Here is a 12,103-nt window from a genome sequence, read left to right on the forward strand (position 1 = left end):
GTGTGGTGCGGGGATCTTTTCTCCTGCCACCCGCTGGTGCTTTGAGACTGTGGTGTACGGCGTGCCTGGCCACAGTCCAGAGAAGTCATACCGGTTCAGGTGTCTAGGCTGTTGGCCGGGTTCTCTTGTTGCGCGGCTGTAGGTAACACGTTGCTTCTAGAGGACCTGGGCCTCACGGTTTCACCGAGGTCACGTCACTGGCGGACCCAGAGTGCGAAAGTGGCAGGCAGCACTGCAAGAGACCCAATTGCTGCAACAGTTTGCCCCGCCACGTTGGGCATCGTAATGGTTCCCATGCCATTACCTTTGTGTGTACGACAAGGGTAGGTCGTCTGTCCTAACAGCAGGCCAGGAAGTATGCCTGCTGGTGAGTCTGCCTTGATTAGTCCAGGTGTTCCTCACGTGCCCTTTGTCGTGGGTCCCTATGAGCCGCTTTTGGTGGAGGCCGTCATATTCGGCCGTGTGCCCTTCCCTTGTGGAAGATCTCTTGATCTTCCGGGCGCGTCCACTGTGTGGAGCCATATGTGCTTAGAGTTGGTGTGTTCCCCAAAGGTCACTGGCTCTTAGTCTGAGGAGGCACATTTGCCCTGAGCGTGTCTCAGGGTTTCCGGAAGACATCCTTTAGCTGTGATGGAGGGGAGAGTGCTCAGGAGAGGAATTGCAGGGCCCGAGACCAGGGTGTTGTTGGACGGCGGGGCTCTTCGTCCTGATGGCGGCACGCTGTGAAGGCGTCTACGCCACGTTGCTTTCACATTTACGTGCGGACACCCAGGCACGATGGGCAGCAAATGAAATGTTGAGGGGATATAGAGCACGCATGACTAGATGGTATCGCCCTTTCCCTCGGTGCGCCCGTGCAGCATCCTCAAGCACGCGTGTGTTCACTCAGCCCGAGCCAGGTGGACTGCCAGGGACGGAATCCCAGCAGCAGAGCAGCCCGGGGCCATCCGTATAATCCATAATACCTGGTGAAGGGAGGAGGAGGAGTCTCGCAGGGGTGTTGGCGCACATTCCATGAGGATCCTGGTTTAAACCTTGTTGCGGTAAGTGGCACTTCTTTGCTAAAACCTAGAGGTTTGGCCACGGGAACTGAAAACCGGTGCTACAGCCTCATCTTCTGTCTTTTTCCTGGGGAACATGAGCTTCGATGACCTGAGAACTGGCTGCATTTCCTGCCCCATGGCTCAGATCTGGCCGCTTCTGTATGCTGACATGATTCAGCTCACTGGCCGTCCCTTGGTGGAATCTGCAACTTTGCATGTCCGGCGTTTGAGCATGTGCTTGGATCGATGATGACCCCCACAGATGCATTCCTTGGAAATCTGAACAAAATGAGTGAGAAAACCCTACCGTCTCCTCATCGGAACTGAGGTCCAGCACGTGGCTCCCAAAAGGAAAGTAGGGAGAGGTTGAGGTTGCGTTTGCTGCCGTGTGTGTGTACAGCCACGTTGTTCAAGTGGAGGGTTGTGGCCGTCTCATGGGGAGAAGAGCCATTGGGAAAGGAGCCTGGGATGCCAATGCAGGTGGGAAGGCTAGGGACAGCGTGCCGTCTCTGGGTTCCTTGGTCGAGCCAGGACTTCTGTCCCCTGCCACGGACGAGCGTGCGGCTAGGAAAGGAAGCGTGAACCATTGGTGGTCCTATCGACTGCATTTGAGTTCTACAGGCCGCCGCCACCGGCTACTCGTTGCCTTGTGCCCTCACGGAAAGAGAAGTCTATGGTCAGGGTCAGAGCAGGATTCCTGGCCTAGGGCTGGCTCTTTGTGATGTTCTGCTTGGGAGACCAGATGCAGTTTCGGTTTCTCATGATGAGGGGAGAAATCCAATGGGCCATTGTCCCCGGGCGGTTGGCCAAGCTGATGGCTCCTCCTCGGGTTGTTTCCGGCTTGTGTGTGCTGTGTGAACAGGCTAGAAAATGCCTTAGTCAAGATAAGTCACAGCAAGCTTCTTTGGTGAGGGGTGGCTCTGGCATCTTTCCATGACACGTTGGGATCCCGGTGGAGAGGGAAGGGCAAGGCTACCGATAAAGACACATGAAATGGCTGGCTAAGCCCACATGTTTACTTGTGGGTGGACAGATTGACACAGGCCATAGGCTTCCAGGAAGACTTTTGATGTCCCCTCAGGAGCATTTGGAGGCACGTGTAGAGAGGGAACACGGGAGAACTGCTGTGGACTGTCCTGCCTTTTTCCCCTCCTTGGTCGATTTACTTCATGGCGGGTCCCTATGCTAGTGAATGGTTGCCTTTGTGGCACAGTATGGTGTCTTGTCATGGGGGCTGATTTGGAGGTCGTGGGGTGTTTTGTCCCTGTCTGTCCACGTTCCCCCTGTGTTGGAGGTGTGAGGGTGTTCCTGAGTCCAGCCCAACATCTTTACTAAACCTGGCCCACATAGCGTTCCCTGAGGTTTGCAGATCTTCCCGGAGGTCACTGGGCACAACCATGCGGAAAAAAGGGAGTCGGCTGCCAAGGAAAGGCTATAGATTTAAAGGCGGGTGAGGGTGTGTGGTGCGGGGGTCATTTTTACTGCCACGCGCTGGTGCATCCAGACTGTGGTATCCGGTGTGCCTGGCCACAGGCCAGACGAGTCATAGCGGTTCAGGTGTCTCGGCTGTTGGCTGGGTTCTCTTAATTGCATGGCTGTGGGTCACACATTGCTTCTAGAAGACCTGGGCCTCACTGTTTCTCCGAGGTCACGTCACTGACGGGCCCGGAGTGTGAATGTGCCAGGTACCACCGCAGTTGACCCCATTGGGGCAATGGTGTTCTCCGCCACAATGGGCATTGGAATGACTCCCATGCCATTTGGTTGCAAGGGTTTCCCCACCACGTTGGGCTTCAGAATGTTTCCCATGTCATTACCTCTGTGTGTGAACCAAGGGTAGGTCATCTGTCTTGGCAGCAGCTCAGGAAGTGTGCCTACTGGTGAGTCTCGCTTGATCAGTCCAGGTGTTCCTCACGTGCCCTTTGTCACGGTTCCCTTCGAGCTGCTTTTGACGAAGGCCGTCATATTCGGCCAAGGCCCCTTCCCTTGTGGAAGATCTCTTCCCCGTAAGAGCGTGGCACTTGTGTGGAAGAATATGTGCCAAGGGCGGGCGTGTTCCCCTAGATGGCACCGGCTCTTAGTCTGAGGGGCCACAGTTGCCCAGAGGGTGTCTCAGGGGTTTAGGAAGACATCCTTCTGCTGTGGTGGATGGGAGAGCACTCAGGAGTGGAATTGCAGTGCCCGAGACCAGGGGGATTTTGGACAGCGGTGCTCTGTGTCCTGATGGCCGCACCCTCTGAAGGCGTCAGCTCTATGTTGCTTTCACGTTTCCCTGCGGACCCACAGGCAAGATCTGCAGCAAATTAAATGTCGAGGGGAGACAGAGCACGCATCACTGAGGGATATCGCCCTTTCGCTCGGTGCACCCGTGCACCCTCCTAAAGAACGCATGTGTTCTCTCACCCCGAGCCAGGTGGAATGCCAGGAAAGGAATTCCAGCAGCAGATCAACCTGGGACCATCTGTATAATCCCTGACACCCGGTGAAGTGAGGAGGAGGAGTCTCACAGGGGTGTTGGCCCGCATTCCATGAGGATCCTGGTTTAACCCTTGTTGCGGTAAGTAGCACCTCTTTCCTAAAACCTAGAGGTTTGACCAAGGGAACATGTGCAACGGGGCTACACCCTCACCTTCTGGCCTTTTCCATGGGAACCCGAGCTTCGATGCCCTGAGAACTGGCTGCATTTCCTTCCCCAGTGGCTTTGCTTTGTTCACTTCCGTATGCTGACGTGATTCAGCTCGCTGTCCGTACCGTGGTGGAATCTGCAAGTTTGCATGTCCAGCGTTTGAGCGTGTGCTTGGCTCGACGATGACTTCCACAAATGCATTCCTTGGAAATCTGAACAAAATGAGTGAGAAATCCCTGCCGTCTCCTCCTTGGAACTGAGGTCCAACACGTGGCTCCCAAAAGGAAAGTAGGGAGAGGTTCGCGTTGCATTTGCTCCCGTGGGTGTCCACAGCCACGCTGTTTAAGTTGAGGCTTGTGGCCGTCTGATGGGGAGAAGAGGCATTGGGAAAGGACCCTGGGATGCCAATCCAGGTGGGAAGGCTAGGGAGAGCGTGCCGTCTGTGGGTTCCTTGGTCGAGCCGGGACTGCTGTCCCCTGCCACGGTTCAGCATTCGGGTAGGAGAGGAAGCGTGAGCCCTTGGTGGTCCGGTCGCCTGCCCTTGAGTTCTACAGGCCTCCGCCACCGGCTACTCGTTGCCTTGTGCCCGCAAAGAAACGGAAGTCTGTAGGCTCAGGGTGAGAGCAGGATTCCTGGCCTAGGGCAGGCTTCTTTGCCGTGTTCTGCTTGGGAGACCAGATGCAGTTTAGGTTTCTCCTGATAAGGGGAGAAATCCAATGGGCCATTGTCACCGGGAGGTTGGCCAAGCTGAGGGCTCCCCCTCGGGTTGTGTCTGGCTTGTGTGTGCTGTGTGAAAGGGCTAGAAAATGCCTTAGTGAAGATAAGTCACAGCAAGCTTCCTTGGTGAGGGGTGGCTCTGGCATCTTTCCCTGACACGTTGGGATCCCGGTGGAGAGAGGAGGGCAAGGCGAATGAAGCAGACACGAGAGATGGCTGGCTAATCCCACAGGTTTACTGGTGGGTGGATAGATCGATGGTGGTCATAGGCTTCCGGGAACACTTTTGGTATTCCCTCAGGGACATTTGGAGGCAAGTGTAGAGAGGGAACACGGGAGCACATCTGTGGCGTGTCTCGCTTGTTTCCCCTCCTTGGTCAATTTACTTCATGGCGGGTCCCTGTGCCAGGGAATGGTTGCCTTCGTGGCACAGGATGGTGTCTTCTCATGGGGGCTGATTTGGAGGCCGTGGGGTGTTTTGTCCCTGTCTGTCCACGTTCTCCCTGTGTTGAAGATGTGAAGGTGTTCCTCAGTACAGCCCTGCATCGGTACTACACCCAGCCCACCTAGCAGTCCCTGAGGATTGCAGACCTTCCCGGAGGTCTTTGGGCAAAACCACGCGGAAAGGGAGTCGGCTGCCAAGGAAAGGCTACAGGTTTCCGGGCCCGAGAGGATGTGTGGTGCGGGGATCTTTTCTCCTGCCACCCGCTGGTGCTTTGAGACTGTGGTGTACGGCGTGCCTGGCCACAGTCCAGAGAAGTCATACCGGTTCAGGTGTCTAGGCTGTTGGCCGGGTTCTCTTGTTGCGCGGCTGTAGGTAACACGTTGCTTCTAGAGGACCTGGGCCTCACGGTTTCACCGAGGTCACGTCACTGACGGACCCAGAGTGCGAAAGTGGCAGGCAGCACTGCAAGAGACCCAATTGCCGCAAGAGTTTGCCCCGCCACGTTGGGCATCGTAATGGTTCCCATGCCATTACCTTTGTGTGTACGACAAGGGTAGGTCGTCTGTCCTAACAGCAGGCCAGGAAGTATGCCTGCTGGTGAGTCTGCCTTGATTAGTGCAGGTGTTCCTCACGTGCCCTTTGTCGTGGGTCCCTATGAGCCGCTTTTGATGGAGGCCGTCATATTCGGCCGTGTGCCCTTCCCTTGTGGAAGATCTCTTGATCTTCCGGGCGCGTCCACTGTGTGGAGCCATATGTGCTTAGAGTTGGTGTGTTCCCCAAAGGTCACTGGCTCTTAGTCTGAGGAGGCACAGTTGCCCTGAGCGTGTCTCAGGGTTTCCGGAAGACATCTTTTAGCTGTGATGGAGGGGAGAGTGCTCAGGAGAGGAATTGCAGGGCCCGAGACCAGGGTGTTGTTGGACGGCGGGGCGCTTCGTCCTGATGGCGGCACGCTGTGAAGGCGTCTACGCCACGTTGCTTTCACATTTACGTGCGGACGCCCAGGCACGATGGGCAGCAAATGAAATGTTGAGGGGATATAGAGCACGCATCACTAGATGGTATCGCCCTTTCCCTCGGTGCGCCCGTGCAGCATCCTCAAGCACGCGTGTGTTCACTCAGCCCGAGCCAGGTGGACTGCCAGGGACGGAATCCCAGCAGCAGAGCAGCCCGGGGCCATCCGTATAATCCATAATACCTGGTGAAGGGAGGAGGAGGAGTCTCGCAGGGGTGTTGGCGCACATTCCATGAGGATCCTGGTTTAAACCTTGTTGCGGTAAGTGGCACTTCTTTGCTAAAACCTAGAGGTTTGGCCACGGGAACTGAAAACCGGTGCTACAGCCTCATCTTCTGTCTTTTTCCTGGGGAACATGAGCTTCGATGACCTGAGAACTGGCTGCATTTCCTGCCCCATGGCTCAGATCTGGCCGCTTCTGTATGCTGACATGATTCAGCTCACTGGCCGTCCCTTGGTGGAATCTGCAACTTTGCATGTCCGGCGTTTGAGCATGTGCTTGGATCGATGATGACCCCCACAGATGCATTCCTTGGAAATCTGAACAAAATGAGTGAGAAAACCCTACCGTCTCCTCATCGGAACTGAGGTCCAGCACGTGGCTCCCAAAAGGAAAGTAGGGAGAGGTTGAGGTTGCGTTTGCTGCCGTGTGTGTGTACAGCCACGTTGTTCAAGTGGAGGGTTGTGGCCGTCTCATGGGGAGAAGAGCCATTGGGAAAGGAGCCTGGGATGCCAATGCAGGTGGGAAGGCTAGGGACAGCGTGCCGTCTCTGGGTTCCTTGGTCGAGCCAGGACTTCTGTCCCCTGCCACGGACGAGCGTGCGGCTAGGAAAGGAAGCGTGAACCATTGGTGGTCCTATCGACTGCATTTGAGTTCTACAGGCCGCCGCCACCGGCTACTCGTTGCCTTGTGCCCTCACGGAAAGAGAAGTCTATGGTCAGGGTCAGAGCAGGATTCCTGGCCTAGGGCTGGCTCTTTGTGATGTTCTGCTTGGGAGACCAGATGCAGTTTCGGTTTCTCATGATGAGGGGAGAAATCCAATGGGCCATTGTCCCCGGGCGGTTGGCCAAGCTGATGGCTCCTCCTCGGGTTGTTTCCGGCTTGTGTGTGCTGTGTGAACAGGCTAGAAAATGCCTTAGTCAAGATAAGTCACAGCAAGCTTCTTTGGTGAGGGGTGGCTCTGGCATCTTTCCATGACACGTTGGGATCCCGGTGGAGAGGGAAGGGCAAGGCTACCGATAAAGACACATGAAATGGCTGGCTAAGCCCACATGTTTACTTGTGGGTGGACAGATTGACACAGGCCATAGGCTTCCAGGAAGACTTTTGATATCCCCTCAGGAGCATTTGGAGGCACGTGTAGAGAGGGAACACGGGAGAACTTCTGTGGACTGTCCCGCCTTTTTCCCCTCCTTGGTCGATTTACTTCATGGCGGGTCCCTATGCTAGTGAATGGTTGCGTTTGTGGCACAGTATGGTGTCTTGTCATGGGGGCTGATTTGGAGGTCGTGGGGTGTTTTGTCCCTGTCTGTCCACGTTCCCCCTGTGTTGGAGGTGTGAGGGTGTTCCTGAGTCCAGCCCAACATCTTTACTAAACCTGGCCCACATAGCGTTCCCTGAGGTTTGCAGATCTTCCCGGAGGTCACTGGGCACAACCATGCGGAAAAAAGGGAGTCGGCTGCCAAGGAAAGGCTATAGATTTTAAGGCGGGTGAGGGTGTGTGGTGCGGGGGTCATTTTTACTGCCACGCGCTGGTGCATCCAGACTGTGGTATCCGGTGTGCCTGACCACAAGCCAGACGAGTCATAGCGGTTCAGGTGTCTCGGCTGTTGGCTGGGTTCTCTTAATTGCATGGCTGTGGGTCACACATTGCTTCTAAAAGACCTGGGCCTCACTGTTTCTCCGAGGTCACGTCACTGACGGGCCCGGAGTGTGAATGTGCCAGGTACCACCGCAGTTGACCCCATTGGGGCAATGGTGTTCTCCGCCACAATGGGCATTGGAATGGCTCCCATGCCATTTGGTTGCAAGGGTTTCCCCACCACGTTGGGCTTCAGAATGTTTCCCATGTCATTACCTCTGTGTGTGAACCAAGGGTAGGTCATCTGTCTTGGCAGCAGCTCAGGAAGTGTGCCTACTGGTGAGTCTCGCTTGATCAGTCCAGGTGTTCCTCACGTGCCCTTTGTCACGGTTCCCTTCGAGCTGCTTTTGACGAAGGCCGTCATATTCGGCCAAGGCCCCTTCCCTTGTGGAAGATCTCTTCCCCGTAAGAGCGTGGCACTTGTGTGGAAGAATATGTGCCAAGGGCGGGCGTGTTCCCCTAGATGGCACCGGCTCTTAGTCTGAGGGGCCACAGTTGCCCAGAGGGTGTCTCAGGGGTTTAGGAAGACATCCTTCTGCTGTGGTGGATGGGAGAGCACTCAGGAGTGGAATTGCAGTGCCCGAGACCAGGGGGATTTTGGACAGCGGTGCTCTGTGTCCTGATGGCCGCACCCTCTGAAGGCGTCAGCTCTATGTTGCTTTCACGTTTCCCTGCGGACCCACAGGCAAGATCTGCAGCAAATTAAATGTCGAGGGGAGACAGAGCACGCATCACTGAGGGATATCGCCCTTTCGCTCGGTGCACCCGTGCACCCTCCTAAAGAACGCATGTGTTCTCTCACCCCGAGCCAGGTGGAATGCCAGGAAAGGAATTCCAGCAGCAGATCAACCTGGGACCATCTGTATAATCCCTGACACCCGGTGAAGTGAGGAGGAGGAGTCTCACAGGGGTGTTGGCCCGCATTCCATGAGGATCCTGGTTTAACCCTTGTTGCGGTAAGTAGCACCTCTTTCCTAAAACCTAGAGGTTTGACCAAGGGAACATGTGCAACGGGGCTACACCCTCACCTTCTGGCCATTTCCATGGGAACCCGAGCTTCGATGCCCTGAGAACTGGCTGCATTTCCTTCCCCGATGGCTTTGCTTTGTTCACTTCCGTATGCTGACATGATTCAGCTCGCTGTCCGTACCGTGGTGGAATCTGCAAGTTTGCATGTCCAGCGTTTGAGCATGTGCTTGGCTCGACGATGACTTCCACAAATGCATTCCTTGGAAATCTGAACAAAATGAGTGAGAAATCCCTGCCGTCTCCTCCTTGGAACTGAGGTCCAACACGTGGCTCCCAAAAGGAAAGTAGGGAGAGGTTCGCGTTGCATTTGCTCCCGTGGGTGTCCACAGCCACGCTGTTTAAGTTGAGGCTTGTGGCCGTCTGATGGGGAGAAGAGGCATTGGGAAAGGACCCTGGGATGCCAATCCAGGTGGGAAGGCTAGGGAGAGCGTGCCGTCTGTGGGTTCCTTGGTCGAGCCGGGACTGCTGTCCCCTGCCACGGTTCAGCATTCGGGTAGGAGAGGAAGCGTGAGCCCTTGGTGGTCCGGTCGCCTGCCCTTGAGTTCTACAGGCCTCCGCCACCGGCTACTCGTTGCCTTGTGCCCGCAAAGAAACGGAAGTCTGTAGGCTCAGGGTGAGAGCAGGATTCCTGGCCTAGGGCAGGCTTCTTTGCCGTGTTCTGCTTGGGAGACCAGATGCAGTTTAGGTTTCTCCTGATAAGGGGAGAAATCCAATGGGCCATTGTCACCGGGAGGTTGGCCAAGCTGAGGGCTCCCCCTCGGGTTGTGTCTGGCTTGTGTGTGCTGTGTGAAAGGGCTAGAAAATGCCTTAGTGAAGATAAGTCACAGCAAGCTTCCTTGGTGAGGGGTGGCTCTGGCATCTTTCCCTGACACGTTGGGATCCCGGTGGAGAGAGGAGGGCAAGGCGAATGAAGCAGACACGAGAGATGGCTGGCTAATCCCACAGGTTTACTGGTGGGTGGATAGATCGATGGTGGTCATAGGCTTCCGGGAACACTTTTGGTATTCCCTCAGGGACATTTGGAGGCAAGTGTAGAGAGGGAACACGGGAGCACATCTGTGGCGTGTCTCGCTTGTTTCCCCTCCTTGGTCAATTTACTTCATGGCGGGTCCCTGTGCCAGGGAATGGTTGCCTTCGTGGCACAGGATGGTGTCTTCTCATGGGGGCTGATTTGGAGGCCGTGGGGTGTTTTGTCCCTGTCTGTCCACGTTCTCCCTGTGTTGAAGATGTGAAGGTGTTCCTCAGTACAGCCCTGCATCGGTACTACACCCAGCCCACCTAGCAGTCCCTGAGGATTGCAGACCTTCCTGGAGGTCTTTGGGCAAAACCACGCGGAAAGGGAGTCGGCTGCCAAGGAAAGGCTACAGGTTTCCGGGCCCGAGAGGATGTGTGGTGCGGGGATCTTTTCTCCTGCCACCCGCTGGTGCTTTGAGACTGTGGTGTACGGCGTGCCTGGCCACAGTCCAGAGAAGTCATACCGGTTCAGGTGTCTAGGCTGTTGGCCGGGTTCTCTTGTTGCGCGGCTGTAGGTAACACGTTGCTTCTAGAGGACCTGGGCCTCACGGTTTCACCGAGGTCACGTCACTGACGGACCCAGAGTGCGAAAGTGGCAGGCAGCACTGCAAGAGACCCAATTGCCGCAACAGTTTGCCCCGCCACGTTGGGCATCGTAATGGTTCCCATGCCATTACCTTTGTGTGTACGACAAGGGTAGGTCGTCTGTCCTAACAGCAGGCCAGGAAGTATGCCTGCTGGTGAGTCTGCCTTGATTAGTGCAGGTGTTCCTCACGTGCCCTTTGTCGTGGGTCCCTATGAGCCGCTTTTGATGGAGGCCGTCATATTCGGCCGTGTGCCCTTCCCTTGTGGAAGATCTCTTGATCTTCCGGGCGCGTCCACTGTGTGGAGCCATATGTGCTTAGAGTTGGTGTGTTCCCCAAAGGTCACTGGCTCTTAGTCTGAGGAGGCACAGTTGCCCTGAGCGTGTCTCAGGGTTTCCGGAAGACATCTTTTAGCTGTGATGGAGGGGAGAGTGCTCAGGAGAGGAATTGCAGGGCCCGAGACCAGGGTGTTGTTGGACGGCGGGGCGCTTCGTCCTGATGGCGGCACGCTGTGAAGGCGTCTACGCCACGTTGCTTTCACATTTACGTGCGGACGCCCAGGCACGATGGGCAGCAAATGAAATGTTGAGGGGATATAGAGCACGCATCACTAGATGGTATCGCCCTTTCCCTCGGTGCGCCCGTGCAGCATCCTCAAGCACGCGTGTGTTCACTCAGCCCGAGCCAGGTGGACTGCCAGGGACGGAATCCCAGCAGCAGAGCAGCCCGGGGCCATCCGTATAATCCATAATACCTGGTGAAGGGAGGAGGAGGAGTCTCGCAGGGGTGTTGGCGCACATTCCATGAGGATCCTGGTTTAAACCTTGTTGCGGTAAGTGGCACTTCTTTGCTAAAACCTAGAGGTTTGGCCACGGGAACTGAAAACCGGTGCTACAGCCTCATCTTCTGTCTTTTTCCTGGGGAACATGAGCTTCGATGACCTGAGAACTGGCTGCATTTCCTGCCCCATGGCTCAGATCTGGCCGCTTCTGTATGCTGACATGATTCAGCTCACTGGCCGTCCCTTGGTGGAATCTGCAACTTTGCATGTCCGGCGTTTGAGCATGTGCTTGGATCGATGATGACCCCCACAGATGCATTCCTTGGAAATCTGAACAAAATGAGTGAGAAAACCCTACCGTCTCCTCATCGGAACTGAGGTCCAGCACGTGGCTCCCAAAAGGAAAGTAGGGAGAGGTTGAGGTTGCGTTTGCTGCCGTGTGTGTGTACAGCCACGTTGTTCAAGTGGAGGGTTGTGGCCGTCTCATGGGGAGAAGAGCCATTGGGAAAGGAGCCTGGGATGCCAATGCAGGTGGGAAGGCTAGGGACAGCGTGCCGTCTCTGGGTTCCTTGGTCGAGCCAGGACTTCTGTCCCCTGCCACGGACGAGCGTGCGGCTAGGAAAGGAAGCGTGAACCATTGGTGGTCCTATCGACTGCATTTGAGTTCTACAGGCCGCCGCCACCGGCTACTCGTTGCCTTGTGCCCTCACGGAAAGAGAAGTCTATGGTCAGGGTCAGAGCAGGATTCCTGGCCTAGGGCTGGCTCTTTGTGATGTTCTGCTTGGGAGACCAGATGCAGTTTCGGTTTCTCATGATGAGGGGAGAAATCCAATGGGCCATTGTCCCCGGGCGGTTGGCCAAGCTGATGGCTCCTCCTCGGGTTGTTTCCGGCTTGTGTGTGCTGTGTGAACAGGCTAGAAAATGCCTTAGTCAAGATAAGTCACAGCAAGCTTCTTTGGTGAGGGGTGGCTCTGGCATCTTTCCATGACAC

The 12,103-nt window shown here is 55.8% G+C and overlaps 5 non-coding genes across 5 annotated transcripts; all 5 read left to right on the forward strand.

The window, feature by feature from the left end:
• Nucleotides 1-1,283: 1,283 nt before the first annotated feature.
• Nucleotides 1,284-1,375, forward strand: LOC132504861 (small nucleolar RNA SNORD116). The gene has a single exon (XR_009535133.1). It is a non-coding gene; the product is annotated as a small nucleolar RNA SNORD116 (small nucleolar RNA).
• Nucleotides 1,376-3,842: 2,467 nt separating this feature from the next.
• On the forward strand, nt 3,843-3,934 carry LOC132505421 (small nucleolar RNA SNORD116). Its single transcript, XR_009535403.1, has one exon. It is a non-coding gene; the product is annotated as a small nucleolar RNA SNORD116 (small nucleolar RNA).
• Nucleotides 3,935-6,343: 2,409 nt separating this feature from the next.
• Nucleotides 6,344-6,435, forward strand: LOC132504865 (small nucleolar RNA SNORD116). Its single transcript, XR_009535137.1, has one exon. It is a non-coding gene; the product is annotated as a small nucleolar RNA SNORD116 (small nucleolar RNA).
• Nucleotides 6,436-8,902: 2,467 nt separating this feature from the next.
• Nucleotides 8,903-8,994, forward strand: LOC132505424 (small nucleolar RNA SNORD116). The gene has a single exon (XR_009535404.1). It is a non-coding gene; the product is annotated as a small nucleolar RNA SNORD116 (small nucleolar RNA).
• Nucleotides 8,995-11,403: 2,409 nt separating this feature from the next.
• On the forward strand, nt 11,404-11,495 carry LOC132504868 (small nucleolar RNA SNORD116). The gene has a single exon (XR_009535138.1). It is a non-coding gene; the product is annotated as a small nucleolar RNA SNORD116 (small nucleolar RNA).
• The last annotated feature ends 608 nt before the right edge of the window (nt 11,496-12,103 follow it).

The sequence above is a fragment of the Lagenorhynchus albirostris genome, chromosome 1 (genome assembly GCF_949774975.1).
Source record: "Lagenorhynchus albirostris chromosome 1, mLagAlb1.1, whole genome shotgun sequence".
Taxonomy (NCBI): domain Eukaryota; kingdom Metazoa; phylum Chordata; class Mammalia; order Artiodactyla; family Delphinidae; genus Lagenorhynchus; species Lagenorhynchus albirostris.